Source organism: Amblyomma maculatum, chromosome 9, assembly GCF_055883805.1.
Source record: "Amblyomma maculatum isolate TAMU_Amacu chromosome 9, ASM5588380v1, whole genome shotgun sequence".
NCBI classification, from domain to species: domain Eukaryota; kingdom Metazoa; phylum Arthropoda; class Arachnida; order Ixodida; family Ixodidae; genus Amblyomma; species Amblyomma maculatum.
In genome coordinates this window covers 67,866,141-67,890,222 of record NC_139352.1, presented here as the reverse complement: position 1 = coordinate 67,890,222, position 24,082 = coordinate 67,866,141, and the positions used below count along the sequence as shown (strand labels likewise).

The 24,082-nt window shown below is 47.1% G+C and overlaps 1 long non-coding RNA gene across 1 annotated transcript in view; it reads left to right on the top strand.

Moving 5' to 3' along the window:
- Nucleotides 1-24,082, top strand: part of LOC146179297 (uncharacterized) — a 625,697-nt gene that overhangs the window by 280,328 nt on the left and 321,287 nt on the right. Inside the window, exon 2 of the long non-coding RNA XR_014700917.1 lies at nucleotides 3,110-3,185. This is a non-coding gene — a long non-coding RNA (uncharacterized LOC146179297). The remainder of the gene's footprint in view (nucleotides 1-3,109; nucleotides 3,186-24,082) is intronic.

The window sequence follows — 24,082 nt, the reverse complement described above, 5'->3', positions numbered from 1 at the left end:
AGGGGGGGCACCGATGTGGGTGTGCCTCGCATCACTGAATGCACACCCATACAGACGCACGCACAGATGCCCCTACAAGCTCCCAGACCGAGCAGCAAACCCGTTCTCCCACTCTACTCTTTCTATTTTCCTTTCAAACTATGTCTTTTTTACTGAGCTCTCGCCTTTCAGCTGCACTCGTTCGTTCTCGCCGTCAGCCGCAGCTCTGCAGCTCCAGGGGCGGCTGACGCTCCTCATTTTCATTGCCTCACCCCTTTCCTCGCTCTCTCATCTCTTCGCTCTGTCGCTCTCCCGCTGTTCCTTTTTATTTGATTACTTGCTGTCTTTTTTCTCTTCCTTCCTTCCGCTCGCTCCTTGCTATTTATCTGTTCGTGCCGTTCTCCCCCACCTCACTCCTGCTGCCTCTCCGGCCGTTCTCCCTCGTGACGCGGAAAGGGAAGTGAGCCCTGCACGTGCAACCGGTGTAATAATATGCGACGCGTGTGGGTCGCTCTTTCTTTGCTTCCTTCTATCGTTTCGTCCAGCGCCGCGGCGGTGGGTTTTGGTTCCCCGGTTTTTGTTCGCTAGTTCTCGGAACATTGTCCACCGCTGCCACGCCGCCATCACCAGTGTTTCTGTAGCACAGACAGCATTTGGTGTTAGATGGCCCGCATCCCCCTCCCTCCTCAACCCCCTTCTTCCTCCGTCTTTTGCAGTTCTTTGCTGTGAACACTCTCGCTAACAAGACTGCCGAAAAAGAAAGTCTGAGAACCCGGCTTTTAAAAGGTGCTTGAAAAACCGCACTCGTTTTTGACCGTTGGCGGTTAGCTGAAGGGATTGTCTATTTCACCAGCTTTGAATTCTCTGAAGAGACCGGGTGCTTGAAACCTTCCCATCCCACGCTTCTCTCCGAAGAAGCGGTAAAACAAGAGGAATGACAACGCTCTTAGGCTAGATAATAAAGAATGAATAGCAAAGTAAGAGAGGCAATGTAGGAAGAGCCAGCTGCAGAGTTAGACGGCAAGAAAGAATGGATATGCCGCTGTCTACGCCTCGAAGTCAAGGGCAGGCGTTGTTCGTTCCTTCATTACGTCCGTTTGTTCATTCTTTTCTTTCTTTTTTTTTTTAAGAAATGCTTCGTGCAACGGCAAAGTTTTGGCATCATGTCTCTTTGTCGCCTTGGTTGGTGCGCCAAAGTGCTGGTTCGACTTTGTGCAATAAAATCGATCGAGTTGGCGCAAGAATGGTAGCGGTGCTGTCCAGCTACGATTTAAACGTCGATTTCAATAGCTCGAGGCTTGTTCGACAGAACGCACCCGCTCAAGGAACATGCCTGTACGCGACTGAAGTGCACGTCCGTCGATACCCGGATGATGGGTATACGCAGCTAGCATGGCGATCGCTCATGTTTTACGTTGGAATGATTCATATTTGTAGAAGTATGACTGCATCAGAAATGCCTTGGTCAGTCCCGCAGTAAAAAATGGAACGATGTTCTACGATTTCCTTATTTGTTTGTGGCACAGGCAGGTCAGTTCTACGCAACTCGAAGCGGTGCTGAATATGGAACGCCTTTTAGTGCGATAGCATTGTAGTCCACACCGAGAAAAAACCGCCGTGTGTCACAATTCTACCTGATTGGTCAAGAGAGGACACGTGAACTTTTGACGTCATCATTTTGTTGACGAATCAGAGTCCAGCGATTAGTTCAAAAGGTGCCTTTATAGCTATGCTCTGATTGGTCGGTCGGATAACATGGCGAGGCCAAGTTATGTAATCAAGCTCTCGGCCTGTCAAAGAATTTCGTGGCACAGTTGGTAAAGCTGCTCTGGCCCTTGGCAGTTGGTAGATGAGATGACCGATCGCTGACAAGATAGCGTCTTCATAGTTTTAACTACTCGTTATCTACTCCTCTATGAAGGTTACGAGGAGATGTAGATATGTACTTCCGCTTCATGTTACGCCGGCTGCTACCAAACCAACCACTGTGGACGGGGTCGGGGGGGGGGGGGGAAGCATCGGCTATATTGTAGAGGCGCAACTGCAAAAACGGAAGCTAAGTTAAGTTAAATTAAATTGGTTCACAGGAAGGGAAAGGCGCAGTAACTGTCACACTTGCTCTGTGGACACCCGAACCGCGCCGTAAGGGAAGGGAGGAAGGTGGGAATGAAAGTGGAAAGAGAGAAAGAGGAGCCGTAGTGGAGGGCTACGGAGTAATTTCGACCACCTGGGGATCTTTAACGTGCGCTGACATCGCACAGCACACGACGCCTCTTCGTTTCGCCTCCATCGAAACGCAGCCGCCGTGGTCGGGTTCGAACCCGGGAACTCCGGCACAGTAGTCGGGCGTCTTACCACTGCACCACCCCGGCGGGGCAAAACGGAAGCTGCCGATTGAATTTCCAACCTTCCGTGGCAAGCAAAACAAATTCTTCTCTACACAATATGCGATCTGCCCACCTGATTTTCAAAATGTTGCAAACGCGCAATGTGTAGAGGTCTACCTCTACACATTGAGCGAACAATATCCGATTCAGCGTTTCAGGGAAAATAGCTTATTTTGCCCCGCCGTGGTGGTGAAGTGGTAAGACGCCCGACTACTGCGCCGGAGTTCCCGGTTTCGATCCCGACCGCCGGCGGCTGCGTTTCGATGGAGGCGAAACGAAGTGGCGTCCGTGTACTATGCGATGCCAGTGCACGTTAAAGATACCCAGGTGGTCGGAATTACTCCGGAGCCTGTACGACACCCCTTTCTCTCTTTCCGTTTTCACTCCCACCCTCCTTCCTTCCCTTACGGCGGGGTTCAGGTGTTCACAGAACAAGTGTGACAGATATTGCGCCTTTCCTTTCCTGTTAACCAACTATTGTTATTATGATTATTATAAAATGGCTTCCAGTAGCCTCGTCAAAACGTAACCTAGTTTAATTTTGGCAGCATCGGTTAAATTTAAATGTGCCGTGGTACCGACAAAATTGTTGCCACATATAGGTAAATAGATGGATTAGATAACTGACATCGCGGATTTATCATGTGAACTTCTAAACCTCATGTAGCTCCTAACACCTCCATTGTTCCTGTCAGAGCTGCAAAGGCGGGCAAACCACAGTTGACCGATGACCTTTATTACAGGGGATCCCACAAATCGACGCATCACCTGCCAATGACCGCCGGCCGTGACCTGCGCTGGAGCCACGCACCTGAAAAGGTAGAACTATCTATATATTTGGATGCAAGACGCTCCTGTTCCGGTCGACCTTTCATGGCTAACGCTTTTTCTTCAGTCCCCCAGGTAGAGAGAGAGAAAGAGCATATGCCCTTTCCCCCAATATTTAAAGAGGTACTGCATACCCCCCCCCCCCCCCCCCCCCCCAGCGCTCCCTTCACTCCCCCTGCAATATGTCGTATAGTCGTAAACGCGGCGATAATCTCTCCGTAATCTCGTGCTCAGTTGCTCGCCATTATAGAGCGACTCCAAGTGGTAGAACCTGAATTCTGACACGGCGCTGCCCGAGCAACTCGATGATACTTGCGAGACGGTATATTGCCCCGGCCTATAGAGTCCCTGGCCGGTTCAACGTCGCCGCCCTCGGTAAATCACCTGCATCGTAAGGTTACTTAAAATTCGTTGCACTCCGTTATCGAATCTACCCCTGCAAATAGAGCTCGCTGAATGGGCGTTCGCCTCACCTTCCACATATGTACAGTCCTATACGGATCAACAAGGCTATATGTATAATGGAATATTGATACGCTATACGACTCTCGAGTTTGTGGAAGAAATCTGATATCCTTATACACACTGAGGGAGGACCCAGATAGGCCGGGTCAATCTAAGAACGTTCCTGCGTGGCAGCATGTTTTCAGATATTTCTGTGCTGTGATGCTTGAGCTTGCGCTTTACAAACCGGTAGTATGTCTACCGTGCCTGACTGTCCATCTGTTAGTGAGTTCTATGCAGGGCTGCAGAGCCTGCGTGTCGACACCTACGTGCTTTCGTGATCAGGCTATACAGGTAGGACGATGGTGAAACTCGTATTTTCTTATACTTTCGTTTTCCGAACCTCGTGAGGGGTTTCATTCAAGCCTGCTGCTCCACGTCTTGCTTGCGCTGAGCAAGTGATAGAGCTTGGATCAGTCAGGGGGATCTCGGGGGGGGTGTGAGACCCCCTGTCAGTATTTAAGAGGGGTATGATACCCTCCCCCCCCCCCCCCCCCCCGCACTCGAAGGTATATGAACTGCGTGAATGCAAAGCAGGCTGTCATATTTTAGAACATTTCTCTGTTGTTTCGGCAATGTGGCAGTGACCTTTAATAAGAACCGTTAACATATATCTTCTATAGCCGACGACGGAGTAAAATAATTTTTCCCACTATAAAAGATGTGCGAAGCAGGCCGCTATCCACTATCTCTCTCCATCTATTTCCCTTTGAACCTGTGCTGGAATCAGTAGAGGCCCCCTTCTCATGGAGCCAGACTTTAAGCACTGAATAGGATATTCTTTCAGTATTGGTGGCGATCACCCGTTAAGTTACCTCAGAAGTAATCTTGGCGACTCATTTGTTATTAATCACCGTTGTGCATACTGTTGTACCCTTGCGAATTGCTCTTATAAGGTGCAGTATGGAAACGCCACAGGACAGTTAAGAAAAGATGCCACCATCGGCAACTGCTTCGAAGGCGCTTAAGATTTTAATTCTGCATTTCAAGACCACCTCTCTCTGTTTTAGTTGTGTACTGACGACTACACTACCTAGGTATACGTGAACTCGAAAGCATTACAGTCCCGCGGATGAAAGGATTTCAAGTAAGGTTTTGCACGTGCATTAAAGTTCTTTTTGCTAATGGTGGTGTGTGCGTGTTAAATAATAATTTAATTTAAATATAACACAAGATCATTACTTCTTGATAGTAGTAATTAGTAATACGATTTTGACTTACTTTAATCCATTTTCAAAGCAGCAATTTTGCGATACATGCTGGGGGCGTATTGATAATTTAACTTTCTCTTCGCTACACCAGCTAGCACCAGCCCCAGACCCTGTGTACAGTGCCGGCGTCTAAGACTGTCACGTGTGCGTACTGGAATGACGCGAAGGTGTCTGCAGAAAAGTTACCCTGCTTCATTCCTGAAGACATACTGTATCGATTTCATATGCCGGTCCTGTGTAACACGAACAAAAATGTACCCCCTCTTGTTCAATGGACTACCTCTGCATCTAATAACAACATTGTTGGACTCTCGACACTATTCAGCCTAGGTTGCACTCTAGAGCGACCAAGAAATGAAAGCGTTCAACGCTAGCATATGAGCTCTAAGATAAGAAAAAGAGAAGACAGCCGGGAAACGTTCGCGCGCTGGCCGCTCATGTATACGTTCTTGCACACCTATGTGGGCGATCCATTTGAAGCTCTCTCTCTCTCTCTCTCTCCTAGTCCTCCTTTGTCTCGTAAACAGTCTCCTCTTTCTGCTTCTCTGCTTCTTTGATTTTTGCTTGACGGCCAACTGGCTGGTTTGGACGCGATCGGCTGCCGCCGTCTTCCATGACCGGGCTCGTATGGCTGTAAGCTAGCTCTTTGTTTTGTCTTTGTTTCTCAGCGGTGCATTTTATTCGTTCAGATTCGGTGACCTTGATAGGCTGTCTCAGGCTGCTGCTGCTGCTACGCCGTGCTGCGTTGTCAGCGTTGGCGCAGAGATATCCGATGGCCTTGTCCTGAGAGATCCAAGTCTACTTCCCACCTCCCGTCGTGGTGGTCAAGTTCAATTGTCCTTTTTCATTTTCTTTTTTTTCATGCGCCGTGATTTGTGCTGCCAGCGGAAGCGATCTCGCGCCACAAACAGTCATGTGCTTTCACAGCTACGGCTTCTTCAGAGGCGCTATCCGCGTGCGATCTGAGCCGACGCTGTAATGCTGTGTAACCGAATACGTACTACTATTTTCACCGAGGACGTTATCCAGGGGTGCGGTCGAGCATTGACGACAGTTGGAGCGGGGCTACTTCAACCTAGTTACAGCAAGGTTACAACAGCACGCTGTCGTTATTACCTGCCACCGGCACGTTTGGACATGCCCAAAGCGCGGGCGAAGCACGCAGTTATGCTAGTGCTACGCTTCATCTACCGCGTCGCCGCCATATGCGGTTGCCTCCCGAGCTGAAGTGTCGAAAAAAGCGACGAGTCTGAGGCGTATTGTGAATTCGGGCGGTAATTAGTTCCGTGGTGCAGCACTTTCAGCGGGTTATTATTACTTTTCTGTCGCGTTTTTCAACACACCGTAGCAACGGGTTGACATATAGGATCCGTTTAGTCGTGCAAGGCACGTGATATGAGCGGACAACATTAAATGCATTGCATTTTCAGCCTCGCCTAGTGCTCAAACTGTGTCAGATTAGATTCCTGCGCCAGAGGGTTTTTACGGAGACAGACTGATACCGTGCTTACCTTAGAGGCCACTGCTTCCCGCCACGTAAAGACCTGAGGACAGAAAGGCTTATTGGTAGCTCGAGCCTCGAAGTGCATGGTGAACCAATACACCAAAACCAGACCACCTGGCGCTGTCGTGACGCGAGTCCGTCCGACACCATCCACGCGAAAAATGAAGATGGACTCATTTGGTTTCTTTGAGCAGCAATCGCGGCCAGAAGCCACGATGACGTCGACTTCGAAATTACGGGTTACTGCGCTTATCAGACACCGCAGTCTGACTATAGTTTAACTGAACTATACCGGCCCGACATGGAAAAGGGTCAACGCATCCATGTCCATGGGACAAAAGCTTTGCCCCGCTATAGACCACAAGGCATATTTTGCTTCCATTTGTCAATAACGAAGCTTTACTTGAAAGTATTTATCTACTACCCCAAGTCCAAAGCGCCATATTGTAATCAAAAACAGCAGTCTAACCTCGATTGGAACAGGTTATTGCTCACATCGGTAGTATGTTGCATTCAGACAATATGTTTTTCCCCATTTCGGATTGCAGCGAATCTTGAATCAGCAAAAAACAAAAAACAAAAAAAAAATAAAAATTCTCCTAACTTAAATTATCTTTACAGGTTGGCAAGGACTTCGGGAAAAAAGAATCTTTTAAATGGAGCAAAGTATCGTTTCCGAAAACTCCTACCCCATGAGGGCTGCCGCATACACCGCAGTCAAGACCACCGGCCATTGAAAAAGTGAACGTATATTGGCAAATGATCAACTGATCACCGATGCCGCAGTGTTGATTGCAGGTTGTATGATTGGAGCTTTCACCTAGCTTCAGAAGCGGAGCCTTTTATCCGTGAAATAAGACAGGTACTGCTTACTGTATTATTACTTATAGTCAATACTACATGATACACTAAACTACATCCTACGTCACGCAATTGAGATCACAATTTTTGCAGTTACTTTATGCATGTGCGCTCTCATTGTTCTACTGAATTTGCCATACTGTTAATTTAATTTTTCTTTCTGTGCATTAAAGCATGCTTAATGGTATTTTGCGGTTTTCTGCTGCGTTTTTAGGTTTCCATGTGATCCATTCTGTTATTTTTAGGCGCATATAAGTAACAAGATTCTTTAGATAGATTAACCTAACATAGCCTTTACTTGTTCGGTACGACGTTTTGGCGTTCAGTTCATTTATCCATGTTCCAGTCTTGTAGCATTCGTTTTTTCTGCGAACTCTTACTTTTCTTTTAGCGTAACGCAACGTCCGTGCAATATAGTGAACTATATTTTTAGAGCCTTCTTGTGTGTTCAACAGCCGCTCTTTCGTCCACTTCGATCGACCATGCTTCCCACCTCTTATTGTCTGCTCCGGCACTGTAAGAGCAATAAATTGCCGCGTGTTCTCGCAAATGCAGTGTCGTGCGCAGCTGCTCCTCGCGAAGAACAATCGCGATAATTACCTACGCACAGTTCAGGAACTCGATCACGTCAGCTCGCATGACATCCTTGCAGCATCAACGAAACGGTCAGGACGACAAAAAGCAGTAAGCAGAATTTTCGTTTCCAGAAATGGGATCATAACGATTCCATCATTAACAAAAACATATATAGAGAGAGAGAACTTTTGTCTGCTTGTCCACTGCGCCGTTAATAAGTTGGCTGGGGTCGTCTGCAGCGCTAAGACCTCCTGGAGGGTCGTAACCTCGGCACCCAACCCCTCTGCCTCTTCCAGTCTCCAAGCGCAAGAGACATTCGGCCTTCAAGGAGCCTCCGACCGTGCCTCCAACACTGCTGCTACCCAGCCCTCCATCCCTTCAAGACGAGAGCGAGGAGAAATGAGAAGAGGGAGGGGACCTACCACCGCTTTTCCGCCCAAGATCCCCGGCGGGCGAGACGGAAAAGAAACGTTAACAGAGAGAGAGAGCCGTGCCCCTGTAGCAAAGCCGCCGTGTGGCTCGTCGTCTTTTCCCCTGAAAAGGGGAGAAACCACCAAGTGGAAGAATCAGGCCATAGGAGCGGCTGGTCGCCGGGCCATGCCGCCTAGGCAGACGCGAGAAGAATTGGGGGAAGGGCTCGTTTCCTGGCGTTTTCTCCCAAAAGCTTTCTCCTTCGCCGGCGCCTGCGGCGAAGGATGGCAGTGGCAGCGGCGGAGAGATGTGTTTTCTCTTGCTCTCTTTGTTTCCCTTCCTACGGCGCCGCGGGCGCACGCGAGCGCACAGCGGCGGCACTTCCACAGCGGCGGCAGACACCGCGGAACAGATGGCCGATGAACGTTGGCGGCTGTGGCTGCTGCTGAGCCGAGGCGCCATGCGTCGGGCCGGTCGTACCGGAGTCTGCTGCCGTACTCTCCGTCGGTTCCCTCTTGCGACCTACCCTGCCGTTGACGACTCCGCTCAAAGTTGAAGGACACTCAAGGGGGACACTCTGTGAACCACTTCGAACTTTAGCAGACCACTGTTTTTGCGTCACAGAGCGCAGGGTTTCCAAAGAAAGACCAAGGAAAGCACATTTGAATGTTGTCCACCTCGTTTCGATATAACCGCGTTTTGAGAGTTGGAAAAAGAAAAACAAAACAAAATGTGGATGCGGCAACACAACGAAACCGAAATGGCTCAGCGCATTTACAAGCAAGTGAACTGCGCACGGAGGTGTACCCGCAATCATACGTTTGTTAAGTGCAAATAAAGCTTTGTTCAATTGTCTTTACTCGTAGGCTGGAATACGCAGACTAAATGAGACAATGTTCCACAGTTCCTCACAATGCGCCCAGAGTGCAAATAAATTGATTTTTGTTTTTGCAGTTGCCACGCTCCGCAAACTTATGAGAGAGCGGGGTGTGTACGTACGTGCTCGCTAGCCTAATGGAAGCATGGAATTAAGGATGATACGTTGACAACAAGAGTAAAATGAGGATGTCTTTCTTTCTTACTCAAGCTAAGCGTGTGCTGTAAGCTTTCGGCGGTGCCTGTTTAAAGGTCAACTCCGGTGGATTTTCCATAATTTTCTGTTTTTCATTGAATTACATTCCTCGGCACGTCCTGACTTCAACACAAAAAACCGTTTTTAAAAATTCCGATTAGAAGTATTTAAAAAAAAAAAAAGAAAAACAGCAAATCGAAACCGAAACTGCTTTCACGGCCAGAAATGACGTCCCAGGTGACGAAATGGTGACGTCACACTCAGTATTAGAAAAACACTCGTACGTGCACTGGATGGTGAAAATAACGTATGGAAATCATGAAGCATTGCATAAAATGTCTGAGGTAGTTCAATATAAGCCTCACAATTTCATAATCATGCGGGAAGTGGACAGTAACGCCGGTATATTGATTGTGACGTCAGAAACTCAGTGTTGCCGGCAAAAATAGTCTCAACTTAAGCCATGAAAACAGCATATTTTAAAGTCGTGTTGCGCACGAACGGATGATCGTACGGCGCCCAAATTTTGTAGAATGCGTCAGGACGGAGAGGAGAATATACAGTAAAATTTTTATTAGAATATTCGAATGTCAAAAAACCTCCGGAGTTGCCCTTTAATGATGAATGTTTGGTTTCGCTAAAAGAATGTTTCGCGGACAATTCTGGTTATTTGGAATTCCTTCCTAGCATGCGCGGAGTGTTATGATTGCGAAGCCCCTTGCGTAGTAACATTGCTCAACGGATGACGTAAGTGTAGTTTTTCTCTGCCTCAACGTAGCTCGAAAGGGAGAGCAGTTCCAACAATGAAACTGAAAAGAGGCAACGCAATAGCATCCCACCAGCAGCCCTGTATACCTTCATATTATTATTTTTTTTAAATCGCATATATGAGGCCAGTTTGCATCATTTTTTGCACATTTTTCGCGAGAAAGTAGAAAACATTCTCTTTCCCTCCAAAAGCAGCAACGTTGTGGATCAGAGTAGTGGTGTTAGAAAAGTGAAAAGCGTGCGGTGCATTGCAACTGCGTCCCTTTCCGGAGTTGAACTTTCGACCCTCTGTCACTCCTACCTCTTGCATAGCTGCATGTCGCACAAAGCTTTTTTTCGACGGTATAACGAAACCTGGGCTGCCATCATGAAATTGCCTTGAGGTGTTCATTCCAAAAGCTCGGTGCGTTATTTATTTATTTCGTCCTCATCCAGCTCAGCGGTTTAATAGCAGCATCTATTGACCTTTAGTAAAAGTTAAACCTGCTTGTTCGACGCTACCGTTTGTCACGACCGCTCAACGTACGCCGCATGCACTCATCGCAACTGGCGCAAGTGTTTTCGAGGCTCGCATCTTCGGAGTTATTGCAGCCGTGTCGGAAGGCGGCTCTTTGTATCCCACGCTATATTCATTCGTGCCATTTGTCCCTATCGAAGCGCTCTTTCTACTCTCTGCCCCCTCCCCCCCTGCCCCACACACATCACTCGTCGCGAACGCGTCTCGCCCACATCTGCATCCAGTGACGAGAGCGTGTACAATAGGCAGGTTCGATTCTTGACCTCGTCGGCGTGCCAGTCAGGCGAGCGAAGCACTTAAAACGACATCCTTAAAAAAAATTACAGCGCGCCATAATTCGACTTTTCAGCCATAAATTGAGTTCCTCCATCGCGACGTTTGAACTTTGCGAATTTCTTTTGCGTTGAATCTCCTGCGCTGCTTCTCGGTTAGTCCCGTTAGTAGGTTTTTATAACAGCGATGCATTTCTTTGCCTCAGTGTTGTTGGCACCTGACTGGTGCATATTAAGGGTTCACAAAAACATTCACCACTAAGCTTTCTGGCAACTAAACTTCCTTACTCTAAACCCGCCACGGCGTCTTAGATCGCCTACTGAGCCGATGAAACGCTGCTACCGCTCTTCCGAGCTGAATGTTACCTCCGAGATTTCTACTGTTTCCAGCACTATGCTACAAAAAGCAGCGCTTCAATTTTCTTACTTTCTTTACTTCTGACTTCCGGCAGAAGATATAAGTAGAGTGCTTCTACAACACAGTACAGGTGTCGGTTCTCAGAAATTTTGGTGGAAGAATCGCCTTTTGAGAAGAACACTCAGGGCATTTGCAAGTCGCTGATGTGTTAAATTGTCAGTGCAATTTGCCTTTCTGGACCGATGTTCAGGGTGAACCACCAGGTTTTTAATCTTCCACACAAGTGCATTCCCTATTAAAAATCTATACTTCGTTTCACAAGATATTTGCAGCACTAGGAAAGGCAGAGGCGCGCTGGTTCGGTCAGGATCACCTGCACTATACAATAACAGTTGTGCTCCTACGCGCATCTCGTCCCCCAAATTGGCGAGGGTGACAGTAGGAGCACAATGTTCTATTATATTGCACAGGCGCGAGAGGCACTTAGGAACACAATTGCGAGGGTTCCTCTGCCTTTCGTAGTGCTGCAGATATCCGGACGTTTGACCCATGGAGCAGGCGTTACGCGACTTCACAGTGCACTTTTCGCGCCTACCCAGCTTGTTGGTGAACAAAAAACGACCGTCTACGTGGCTAATCTGATTATCACCTCCACAGGTGAATGGCAACTGGGACGCTCTTAGCCTTTCTGCCTACCCAGGTCATGTACGGAATACACATTAACCATATAAGAGTCGGTGTTGGTACGCGGAAACCTGGTGGACACAGAAGGGTCAGCAGTGGTTCCTGTGTAGTACACAGGCAAGGTGCTTGTGGACACCGAGCTATTCACTCTTGCTAGGTGAATATTATCTACGGAGGCGGTTGAAATGGCAGGCGTATAAGGGAGATGCACCAGCTTTGAGGAAGTCGTTTCAGCAACAATAGCAAGGGTGAAGTCTCTGACTGTCACTTATCGGGTACGGCAAAATGTCAACGCGAAATTAGCGTCGTCAACCATGGCGTCTCAATATCAAAAACTACCCACGCCCTGGCTGGGACTGAAAATAAGAAAGAGCTCTCGCGGCTGCTTTTGAGATAAGGCTGTCAACGTTTTGTGTCTCGGTCTCCTCTCTCATTGAAGTGCAACGAACAATGAAAAAAGCCAGCCGGTCCCTTCTCGAAACAGGTGCAGCTTCTGGATTTTCAGCATACTTTTGGATTTAACTGTAAGTGCAAGCCGATTTCTTTAGTTCATCGCGTTCCAATTTGTCTGCAGGGCAGTATTTATACTTCGTCTCACAAGATGTTTGCAGCACTGCTAAAGGTTGGAAAGACTGATTAGACTCCGGTCCAATCAGGATCACGCGGACTACAATAGGCAATTGTGCTCCTACACGCCTCTCGCCCCCCAAATTGGCGATGTGACAGCAGCAGCACAATTCTCTATTTTAGTGCGCAGGGGCTAGAGGCACTTAGGAGCACAATTGCGAGCGCTCCTCTGCCTTTCGTAGTGCTGCAGATATCTTGTGAAACCCGTCTCGGGAGTGAGACTTAATTGCTACCACTATTCCTGGCGGAGCTGCGTGAATACGCTTAGCTATGAGCGGTAATGACTAGGCATGACTCAGTATGAAGGCTTTCGCCCTTTAAAAGACCCTCGAATCCTTATTGTGCAGGAAATAACGATCTTAGCACGTTGAAAAATATTATTGCTACCAGTGTCTCCGTACAATCGCGTCACGTGTTCCTCGTTCTCCTGTTTACATTGGGTTACAATGGCAATTGTGTCCCCCGTTCATCCATCCACGCGGAGGCCACGTGCTTGTATAGAAATGAGTGTTTTTCCCGGTTTGTTCGAGCCCATTACAAAACGGCGATATGGCCAACCATCTCAGCGCGTTTACACGGTGTACATCGATGTTGCATCGAGAAATCGATGCAGCTCACAGTTTCACAGCAGGATAGCCAACGCTAATGGTTTTTATTTTTTTTTTTAATTTTTCATGTGATGCTAATTCCAAAACAGAACAATTCGAAGCAGTGTGTGTCCTGCTCGCGCTAAATTACTTCTTGTGTTCCGCTTTGAAAGCTGCGTAGCAGCGCTGTATAGTTCAAACAGCACTCACGTAATCTTTCTTTAATTTCTGCCTCCTGTCTTTGTGGCGCCATAATATTGTAACTTCACGGTTAATGTTAACCTATCCCCATAGCCAATTCGCTGAGGTGACGGTTCGCTATTTAAAACTCGTCATATAAGCGCGTGTGACAACGTCATACATCATCGCTCTCAACTACGCCGAGGTCGAGATCATTGCGTGTCCCGCATTCGGTGAGGCTTTGCACATGACAGGCGTATTTTACACTTTTTTTCGCAGTCGGGAAGACAAAAACATAATCGAGAGAACTTTGCATGTGACGGAGATGGATTGCGCACTGAGTTCTTTCGACGCATACACGTTTTGCACTGTAGCCTTCCATGGGATGTGGTGCCATTTTCTACTGCATGCTGTTGACACGTATGCGGTTGTTGTTGTTGTGGCTGTAGGAAGAAGGAAAAGAAAATGCACGGGCCTGCTACTGGCTCTGTAGCTGAGCCAACTCCGCTGCCTCGTGCAGACAGAAGAGAAAATAGAGAAGAAAGAAAAAGGAGAAGGAGGGAAAGACGCGCGCCGCAACAACAGCCGTCGTCCATCACCGACGTGGTGGCGGGTGCAATGACGGCCTACAACAGATAAAAATTCGGTGGCAGGCAAGCCCCCGCCGTAAGCGGCGGTGACCTACCTGTCGCAACACCATGTTTCGTTCTGTAGCTCTATTTAGGGCACTATACTCAACTCTTGCGCAAGGAGCAAAACAGTCTACCAGTACAAGACACGCTGAACACTGAAGTGAGCTATCTTCGCTCGGTACCATATCCACAGGTCATTCCTTAGCCTGTAACAATGCACGCGGTTGCATTTCTGGCTAGTCCATTGGCCAATGAAGGTCTTGCGCAGCTCTCGTGATAGAAGACGCGGACACAATAACCACGAAGCTGAAACACCGTAGCGCAGCTTTGAATTGTGGTCTTGAAACATTTCACCGTGACAGCGTTTAAGAACTTTTAAGAGCTTTAATTATCTTTTACAACGGTTGAAATTTATGTTTCAAAACCGCGAAGAATGCTTCATGTCGTCAACGTTAGGCATTAATTCCAGCATAACTTTATTCAAATCATCACTTGGCCTCAATTCTTTAGCTGCCAGACGCAAAGCTGCACGCTTATCTCATTCTATAAGATATATATTTCGTTCTCCTATATCCCCTGCGTGATTCCCTTACAACTCCTTCCGTTCGTACATCACAAGACCTGTTTCATTCTAATAGCTTCCAACGACTTCATGGTTCCACTAACCTGCTGCCCTAACCAATTGCTAATGAGCCTGACGCGACTATATATGTTTAAGATGATGCATTATTATTTTCTGGATTGACATGTTGTTTCTGCTTTGACTTAGTTCGCGTGATTTTTTGTTCTTTAAATAGTGACCTTTTGTTTTGTAGCCATTGTGTACTGGCCCTGTTGCCCGACCATGAATATATGCAACCGCCAGCGCCACCTGAGAGCAGTTCGAAGGATAGCGAGACATGTCCTCTGAAATTTCTAGTGACACGAATTTCTGAGGCCATGCTGACAAGTAAAAATACGCGTATGTCGAGCAGCGTTGGTCCGACAGTTGCCTCGTGCATGCTTGGTCGACGTGCACAGCCGAGCGGCCAGCTGCGCGCTTCCGTGGTCGCCCTAAATAAATCTCATAACACCGCGCAGCCGTTCAGTGGAATTGAAGAGGCGTCATCATACGATCTCAAGCGAAATGCACAAAGCTTTTGTTCGCACCGTCAACGTTGCTTTGTTCTTTGGCTGTGGCATTGTTGGCTGTTACAGCTGGGTATTATGGATGGGCGGCAACAACTAAGTTAACCGTTCTTCCGCGCCGACAGCTTTGTTGATTCGGTCTTTGATTTCCTGGCGTCATGTCCAACATCTCCACTGAGTAAGTTTATCGGTGACTTATCGGTAGATTATTAAGAATTTAGAACAGGGGTTATCAGACTGAGTTTCGAGGGCTGCTTCTGTGGGTTTCGCGAGGTACCACTGCACCGAAAAACCAGCCTCTGCCGAAGTCGATAAATACGCCCAAGCTGCGCCGTCGCCAAAGCAGGGAGCGCCAGGTAGCCAAATGAAAGCAGGGCAAGCCGTCAAGATCGAGCGCACCAGCTGGCCGAGCCGCGTTGGTCTAGCGACCCTTGTGACTGTTGTTTTCCGTTCTTAGACATACAAGTGGGAACATGAGTTTGACTAAACTCAACTACACTAAGGAGAAAGAGAGAGAGAGATAGAGAGATCGATCAAGGATGCATCGATGCAGAAGCATATCATGGCTTGTCTGTGATGACATGATTGGCTGTGGGGGCAAGAGGTATTTATTTGGCACATACTGATGGCTGTTGGGCTTCTTGAGCCATGAAGCAAAAAAAAAAAAAAAAAAAAGTGAGAACCCCAGCAGAGGATAGCCGCTTTTATTTGGAAGAGTGCTGGTGGTTTTGTATCGCTTGTGTCGTTCACATCCGGTAGGCATTCAGAGGTCAAACCTGCTGCTATTAAGGGCCTGTCACACTAGCGCGACACGACACCGACGCGGACCCGACAACGACACCGACAGTCGGCCAACTCGTCGGCCGACCGTGTCTGCGCCCGACCAAGCTGTCACACTAGGCCGACGACGACACCAACACGACCGAAAACCAAATGTCTTCCCAGTGTGACAGGCTTTGAGGCCGGAGACACCGACAAAACCAGTCTGCCGACTGTCGGTGGCCGAGTCTTCGAGAGATCGGCCGCCGAGCAAAAACTTTCTCGAAACGCAAAACCGACTCAATACACCACGTCGACAGCGAATACCTTTCAGCACTAATATACGTAAAAAAGTAGAATCAATGCATAATCCCTGACCGAAACGCGAGCGTGAGCCGCCAAAATACTCGAGGCCGCCGAATGCGTGTGGAATATCAACGGCAGCGTTTTCTTTTCGGGGCGAGTGAATTCGAGGCGCATAGATTTGTTACGCTCGTCGGGACCGTGAGCAATCTTTCCGCTTTTCCGAACTGCACAGAATAGTGCAAAATGAACATAGTACGTGACAAAGAAATGATGAAAAGAAGCGATTATTTTCCTGAAGCCAGCAGAGATGCCGATCCTCCTGCGCACTCACTTCGATCATTGTGTTTAACGTCTAGCCGCTGCGTCGCTACTTCGCAACCCAATTTCAACGCTATGTTACGCATCACGCAATAAATTTTTTGTTGCATAATTCAATGTGTTTCAAGAATTGTGTGCGCGAAAAGCGCAGAACTTGCGTTTAAACTTTACAACAGAACCAACAGCAGTCGTGGTCCCGCGGCCGGCCCTGTGTTTTAGAAAATCCGCCGAAAGTTTTACCTGTTACTGCACAACATGGCATGATTCAAACTATCTGCAGTTTACTGTCAGCAAGCTGGACAGTCGGTTAAGCGGTAAACGCTCCTACTACCTTCGCGACTTTCACACTGCAAGACAGCGTATTATGTAGAACCATATCTCAACCTCTGAAAGTGCCGGTTAGGCTTAACTTTTGTGGTGCAGTGGTTAGCGCAGCTGGCTATCAAACAGGAGGTCGTGAGTTCGATCCCAAGGGTAGAGTTTTTTTTTTTTTTTTCCTTTTTTTTTTTCAGCTTTTAATATACACTGTCTCTTATTCGCCGTGGACAGCTTTTGTTTTTCGATCACTGACGTCGTTCTGATCCGGCAACCAGAGCCGTAAAATACTGGGCACTATTCAGTCTCGGCCTATAATCACGACTGTTGAGGCGCATGTTTTGGTATGGTCGAATGTATGAAATAGAATTAAAATTAAGCGTTCCTTAAGTAGTTACGAGAATAAACCATGAAAAATAAGATAGGGAGTAGCTACAGAAAGGAGAATTTCGCATGGTAGAAAAAAATAAAAGGATTAAAAAAATGAGCGTATAATGACAGGAGAAGAGAGTGAGAATGAGAGGGCCTGGTCGGTGGGGAGGTTTCCCACGTTGTCTGGCTAGTGTGACATAGGAGTTGGGCGACCGTCGGCCGACAGCCGTCTTGCGAGCGACGCGCCGCCGACACCGACTGTCGGCCGACTGTTTCCGTCGGCGCAGTGTGACATAGACGCAGACATCAGGAAGACGCGCTGTTGGCAGACCAAATCGGCGTCATGTCGTGCTAGTGTGACAGGCCCTTTAGAGGTCTAGGATGGTTGGGAGCAGGTGCAGAGGACACAATTCAATGCACACAACTACTGAGCAAGTCGCATGCCTAGCTTTCACACGTACTCGCCAAGTCCAAAAATCTGCGAAGCTGGTTTTGCAGCTGTAGGTGAGGAAACAGGCCCCTATCTATATCCCGCCATAGAGTCCGGAGCGACCCGCTCTGGAAGCCGCGGCGAGTCGCATGCTGGCGCATACCTCTGGAGAGAAGTAGGGGCCGAGCGCTCATCACGAGCTCGATGGCCGGAAATAGAGGAGGGATCAGGACCCGAGGGGCGTTGAGCTGCGGCGCAAACACACTCCAAGAAATCGCAGGCCACGAAAAAGAAAAAAAAAAATATCAAGCGAGTGCACGTTCGCTGAGTTTTGAAGGAGATTGTAAGCAAACGAAAAAAAAAAAAAACACAAAAGCGCGCATCTTTCTCGGAGTTGTGTATATACCGTATTGACTCGAATTTAACCGCAGCAATGGTCCCCGTCTTGTATACTGGTGGTGCAGGGTTCGGTCCTCGGCGAGTTGTCTAACTCTGTCCTCTCTTGGCTGAATCCTTCCAGAGTGCCAGAGCCGGCCGCATGCTATCGACAGGCGAGTGAGCAATAGGGTTATTCCCAAATGTATTATCAGTTTTTCAGTAAACGTGCAAATGTTGTGGCCGGATGTTAGGCTTCTCTGGGGCAAAATGTTTATGGAAATGGGTTTTTGGCCCCATCATGTGTTGATCGAAACAGCTGAAGCTCATTAAGCACAATGTGCTGTCATGGTCAACTACCGTTACGGTAGTTGAACACTTCTTCTAGAAACGTTCGCATGACGTCATAGACATTCACTGCTCGTTGCACTACCGCACTTAAGGCAATAAGAAATCTGATTTGGGTCTTTTGATTCATTATTAACAATAATGTAAGACGGGAAACTTGTTTAACGAGCGGAACTATAACTGATGGAATAAATTTGTTCAAGGAAACTTTCTTTCATTACGAGCGGACGACGCCTGTCGTGGTATCGGTATCACTCGTGTCTTGGGCATGTCATTTGAGTGGCTTTACATCTCGCGATCCCTTAACACAACAGTGCCGCTCAAAGAAAAAAAGAAATGAAGTAGAGAGAAAATGTTTCAGCCTGAGGGTATTCAAAAGAAATCATTCCTTTGGTGAAGTACGAATTAAAAACAAATTCACGTATAAGTGCTTTGGAATGACGCTAGTGCATAATTCCGTCAAACATTCCCGTCACTTATGAGCGACATGCCCCGATCGCGCGTCGATAGAACGAAAGAGAGCGCCTTTAGGCCGTTAACCTCATTGCAAATGCTTAATTATGCGTTCAATTTATTCCATGACTGCTTCGTTCACTAATGAATGCAGATCTACGTGCGTGGAACGCACAGTTGCAGTGAGCTCACTAAAGGCGATAGAAGTATAGGATGGCAGCTAGCGTTTTTCTTCTCTTTATTCGTGGATGGTACTAGGGCCTAGAGGTGTGCACGGGCCGAAATGTTTAGCCCGAGCCCGGACCGGGCCCCACGCTAGAAAACCGAATCCGGCCAGACTCTGAAAGGGACTGAGCCCGGCTCAGCCCAGCCCGGCGCTCAGATTTAAAGTCCGGACCTGACCCGGCCCGTCATGCTATAATTGCAGTTGAAGCTACAAAAAAAAAAAAAAAAAAAAAAAATAATAATAATAATAATAATAATAATAATAATAATAATAATAATAATAATAATAATAATAATAATAATAATAATAATAATAATAATTTCAGGATGATAAGTTTTATACAAGACCTTAGAATGTTGAGTCCTCATGTTTGAAATGGCAAATTTGCCGAATATGTAAGGCACAGCACGTATGTAGAATCAACTTATTGCGTAAAAACGACTAGCTATGCACTGAGATGAGGCATTTTCGGCGCTCCAGGATAATGAACCCGATGGGAGAGCTGAAGTTACTTTCGGGGCTACAGCGCGTGGTGGGAATGACTAGCACGTTCTTTGATAGGAAAACAAGTTTCCGGTAAGCAGCTTGTTTGCCTCTCCGAATGTGCGCTAGCTCTGAACAAGAAGTTAGTTTTGTTGTCAATTACTCGGTAAGCTCGCCCGGCTCACCGAGAGCCTTTTACGTGACCTTTTCGCAACAAAAGAAACAAGAGGAAATTTGCACCGCAGATTCTTTTATCTGTGCCCCGCTTCAAACGATGTCATGTCGAGTTAGAAGTAAGCTATAGCAGAGAAGGTTGATAGGCGACAGCATGGCGCGAATCTTAAAACGATACATAAACATCAGCACCGATGTTACCAAAGCGGAGATGCAAAACTCGAAACTAAATAGCCCACAAGCGGCCCCTCTGCTCGGTCACTGACGGCTAGGCTACCAAGTAACCGTTCGCGGCGAGGATGTGGGAGGGAAGGGCGGGTAGATTTCTGGGAGAAGAACGGTCGTCGACATGGAGAACTCGGAAGCTCTCTCGCGGGGAAGACGCGGGAAAATGCTGTGCATTCTAGACTCTTATCGCCCTATGGCCGTATTCGCGATTTCGCAAAAGTTGTATAGTGGTGGCTGGCCCTCCCAGCCCGGCCCGCCCGATACATATATACCTTGGCCTGGGCCCGGCCCGAGCCCGAGAGAGAGGACTTCCGAGCGGCCCGAGCCGGTCCGCGGGCCGGGCCGGGTACGGGCTTTCGGCCCGGCCTGAGCCCGTGCACAGCTCTACTAGGGCCGGCAGCAAAACTTTGTGTACGCGGAAGGAACTATAGGCGCACACACTCATTAAAAAGCGACATAAAACCCTCAAAGAAAGTCCTAATGCGAATGAAATCAACTGATTTTGATCAGGCCGTGGTCAATCAGATTAAGCCATGATGAACACCTCTTTTCATCTGGCACAACTTGCATTGTACGAAATGCAAACAGGTCTAGGAGGTAAAAGATGGTTTCTTCGTAAGTTGTATATCCCGTTGTGCTTATACTCTTCTTCGACAGGAATGATCTGTTTTTTTTTTTTTCTTTGACATTTCAATCAGATACAACGCTTCGAATGTCCGAAGTCTGTAGGCGAAGCATGTGGTTTGGTTGTGCGTTAGCATTCAATATGACGCAATCACAGATTAAACGGTTAGCCTTCGCCTCTTTGCGCCGGAGAAGTGCAGAGAAACATCGTATAATGACGTCACTGCTGCTGAATATTAAGATTTTTTAGAAACCTGAACGCCTTCGTCTCTTGATTCGGCGATTTCATTGGCACTTCAAATGCTAGCACAAAAAAGACTTCGCATTCTTTGGCTGCAAGTTTCATACATTTGCGCCTTCTAAGCTTGTCGAAATATGAAATTTCTTCCCCTTACCCACTCGAGACCCATGTTCGGTGGCAAGTCTCTCCACTATGCCAACTTTATGGACCTTGGCTTATGTTTGCTGACACACACACAGATATATATATATATATATATATATATATATATATATATATATATATATATATATATATATATATATATATATATATATATATATATATATATATATATATATATATATATATATATATATCTGTGTGTGTGTGCGTGTGTGTGTGTGTGTCAGCAAACATATATATATATATGTTTGCTGACACACACACAGCAGTGTGTGTCAGCAAACATATATATATATATATATATATATATATATATATATATATATATATATATATATAATCCGTATTCGATATTTATACCCGTACTCACTAGTGCCTTATCATTCCACACATCCCATAAGCATTCCCCCCTGAATTACTTTGCGGCTTCTATTACTGGCCATGGCGGCAGCGCTTCGAATGAACCTGAGCGAAAACTCCCGGTTGCTGACTCAGTCTAACTGCTCGTCTCTGTACGCCAGGTGATCGAAACTAAACGCGTAGCCCCCCTGCAGCCCTGAAAGACCATGCGCGGCTTCGCGACGTTGATTAAAGAAAGCCCCCAAAAGCAACCAACGATCTTCAATCCTCTTGATATAAATGAGCCTTTTATTGCATATATAGTTGCACCACGTCTTAACTGTCGTATAACACGGTACACGGGATCTCCCCGTTTCTCCGTAGGCCTTCGCGATTTCCAGGCAGAGCTAGGCTGGATCGTGGCCAACGGTTCACGACCGTGCTCCTACCACTCCTTTTACGGAGCGGCTCAAAGCGGCGGCGAACCTTTTCTGTGACAATCGAGGGGCTAAGAAGACGACTAGATCAATTGTCCGCTAACGTAGCTCTGGCAAAAATTAAAAAAAAAAAAAAATGGGGGGGGGGGGGGGGGGGAAGGGCCAGAGAATGGGGAAAAGGGCGTTTGAAGTAAGGCCGATCACTTCCATCCTAGGGGTTGGGGGTCGGGATCATCAAATGTATGGAACTCGCAATAGTTTTTATATCTATTGAATGGGTCAAGGCGGCGAAAAATTTATGGATGTAATCATAGCTAGCCGTGACTGTGACACCATATGCAGTCGTATACACCATCACCACGAAAGGAAATAGCTGTCCCGTTAATCTCTTATCAGCTTAGATGGGGATTCCTTATCGATATCCCCTCAAACTAGCTAGAGCATCCAGTGGGTTACTTTGACAAACAGGCCGTTCATGTAATGCACCCGTAATCGAACGCTTCGATTGTTTTAACCAATAGGGATGGTTAAGCTTCCTTACTCGAATTGAATTTTAATCACTTCCTCTCTGCAAATTATTTCGATCTTGGTTTGCAAACAGCCATAAGCATAGGACGGGCAATACGTACGGTAACGCGTTGCCGTATTTGCCTGCCTCATTTCTTTTCCTATAACATTAGTTAGCAAGCGACAACCCCCAAGCATCCCACTACAAGTTTCAGCATTTGCCACTGGCATCACAGAAATGCCCGCTGTTGCAGTAATGAGCGTACGGAAACAAATCTCAAGGCGCCGCGATTAAACGAATGGCAAACGGATGGTGTGTAAACTAAGTACATCCAGCATAAAAGTTTGTATTTTACCAAAACATTAGCACCGTGATGACTCTTCCTCTTTTCCGGTGCAGCAGCAAAATTAACGTGTCTTCACCGTCACTGCTTTTGTTTCTACAAGAGCTATTCTACAAAAGGTGCAAAAGCGAAGCTAGCTCGGAAAACCTGGAAAGAAAGTGGGAAAAGCGAAAGCTGACAAAATACAGCTGCCGCTGCTGTACGTAGGCCGTTTCCGAAATCAAATTGCGGTGACGACACGAGAATTTTTCTTGCGCGGATCTCTGAGGTCAGGCTACATCGCTATCGAGACAGTGATCCCGGAGTCCATTTTTGATTTGACGTTGCCAGTATATTGCGAGCTTAGGTCGAGTGAAAAATAAATGTTTAAAATGTACTTTTCTCAGCAATCAATGTGGCTCGTGTGGCTGAATAAACATTGATATAATAAACAGAGGCATATATATATAAAATATTGCACGCAGTACTCCTCACTGCTGCAGCGCAACGCGGCGACTGTGACGCGTCAGCCTTTCCTCCTTCACCTTTCACCTATATATATATATATATATATATATATATATATATATATATATATATATATATATATATATATATATATATATATATATATATATATATATTGTCACGTACTTCCCGCGGTCCTTATTGAAGAAAGATGAGGTTTGGCGGAATAAGCAGAAGAAGACGAGAAAGCTGGGTCTGTCCGCTGTGGTGTGCTAATCTCCAGCGCATCCTAACATCTGTGTAAATAAACGTCGTAATAAGTGTGGTGGAGGTGAGGGGTACAGATCACCACGGAACCTCTCCTACTTCGCCGAAGCAGAAGAATTGCTGGGCTACCCCCCCTTCGGACGGAGATGGCGCAACGCAGCCCACGCCAGCAGCTCATCCGACCACCGCACAGCCTTATCGGGCACTTCTATGGCAAGCCCGGTACAATCGGGTGAGCAAATACAACCGCGGGAAGTGCGTGACACTGCGTAACAATATAGTATATCCACCACAACTAAAGAGCATAGCCTCTCTATGCGAGACAGTTCAGTTCAGTCGTGTCCGACTCTTCGTGACCCTATGGACCATGTCACGCCACGCTTTCCGGTCTCTCACAATCTTCCTAACATCACATAACTTCATCTGCAGTGCCTCGAGGATGCCATCTAACCATCGCGTTCGCTGCCTACCCCTTCTCCGGCGACCCTCAACCTTTCCCAACATCAAATCTTTCTCCAGCGACTCCTCTCTTCTCATCAGATGACCAAAGTAGCTGAGCTTTAACTTTAGAATTTGACCCTCCAATGAGCAGTCAGGGTTTATGATCGACAATATCGACTGATTTGATCTTCTGGCAGTCCAAGGAACTCTCAAGAGTCTTCGCCAGCACCACAATTCAAACGCGTCAATTCTTCGGCGGTCAGCCTTTTTCACAGTCCAACTCTCGCATATGTACATCATAACTGGAAAGACCATAGCACGAGTTATACGGATCTTGGTTGGCAGACTAATGTCTCTGCTCTTTACTAGGCGGTCAAGGCTAACCATTGCTCTCTTT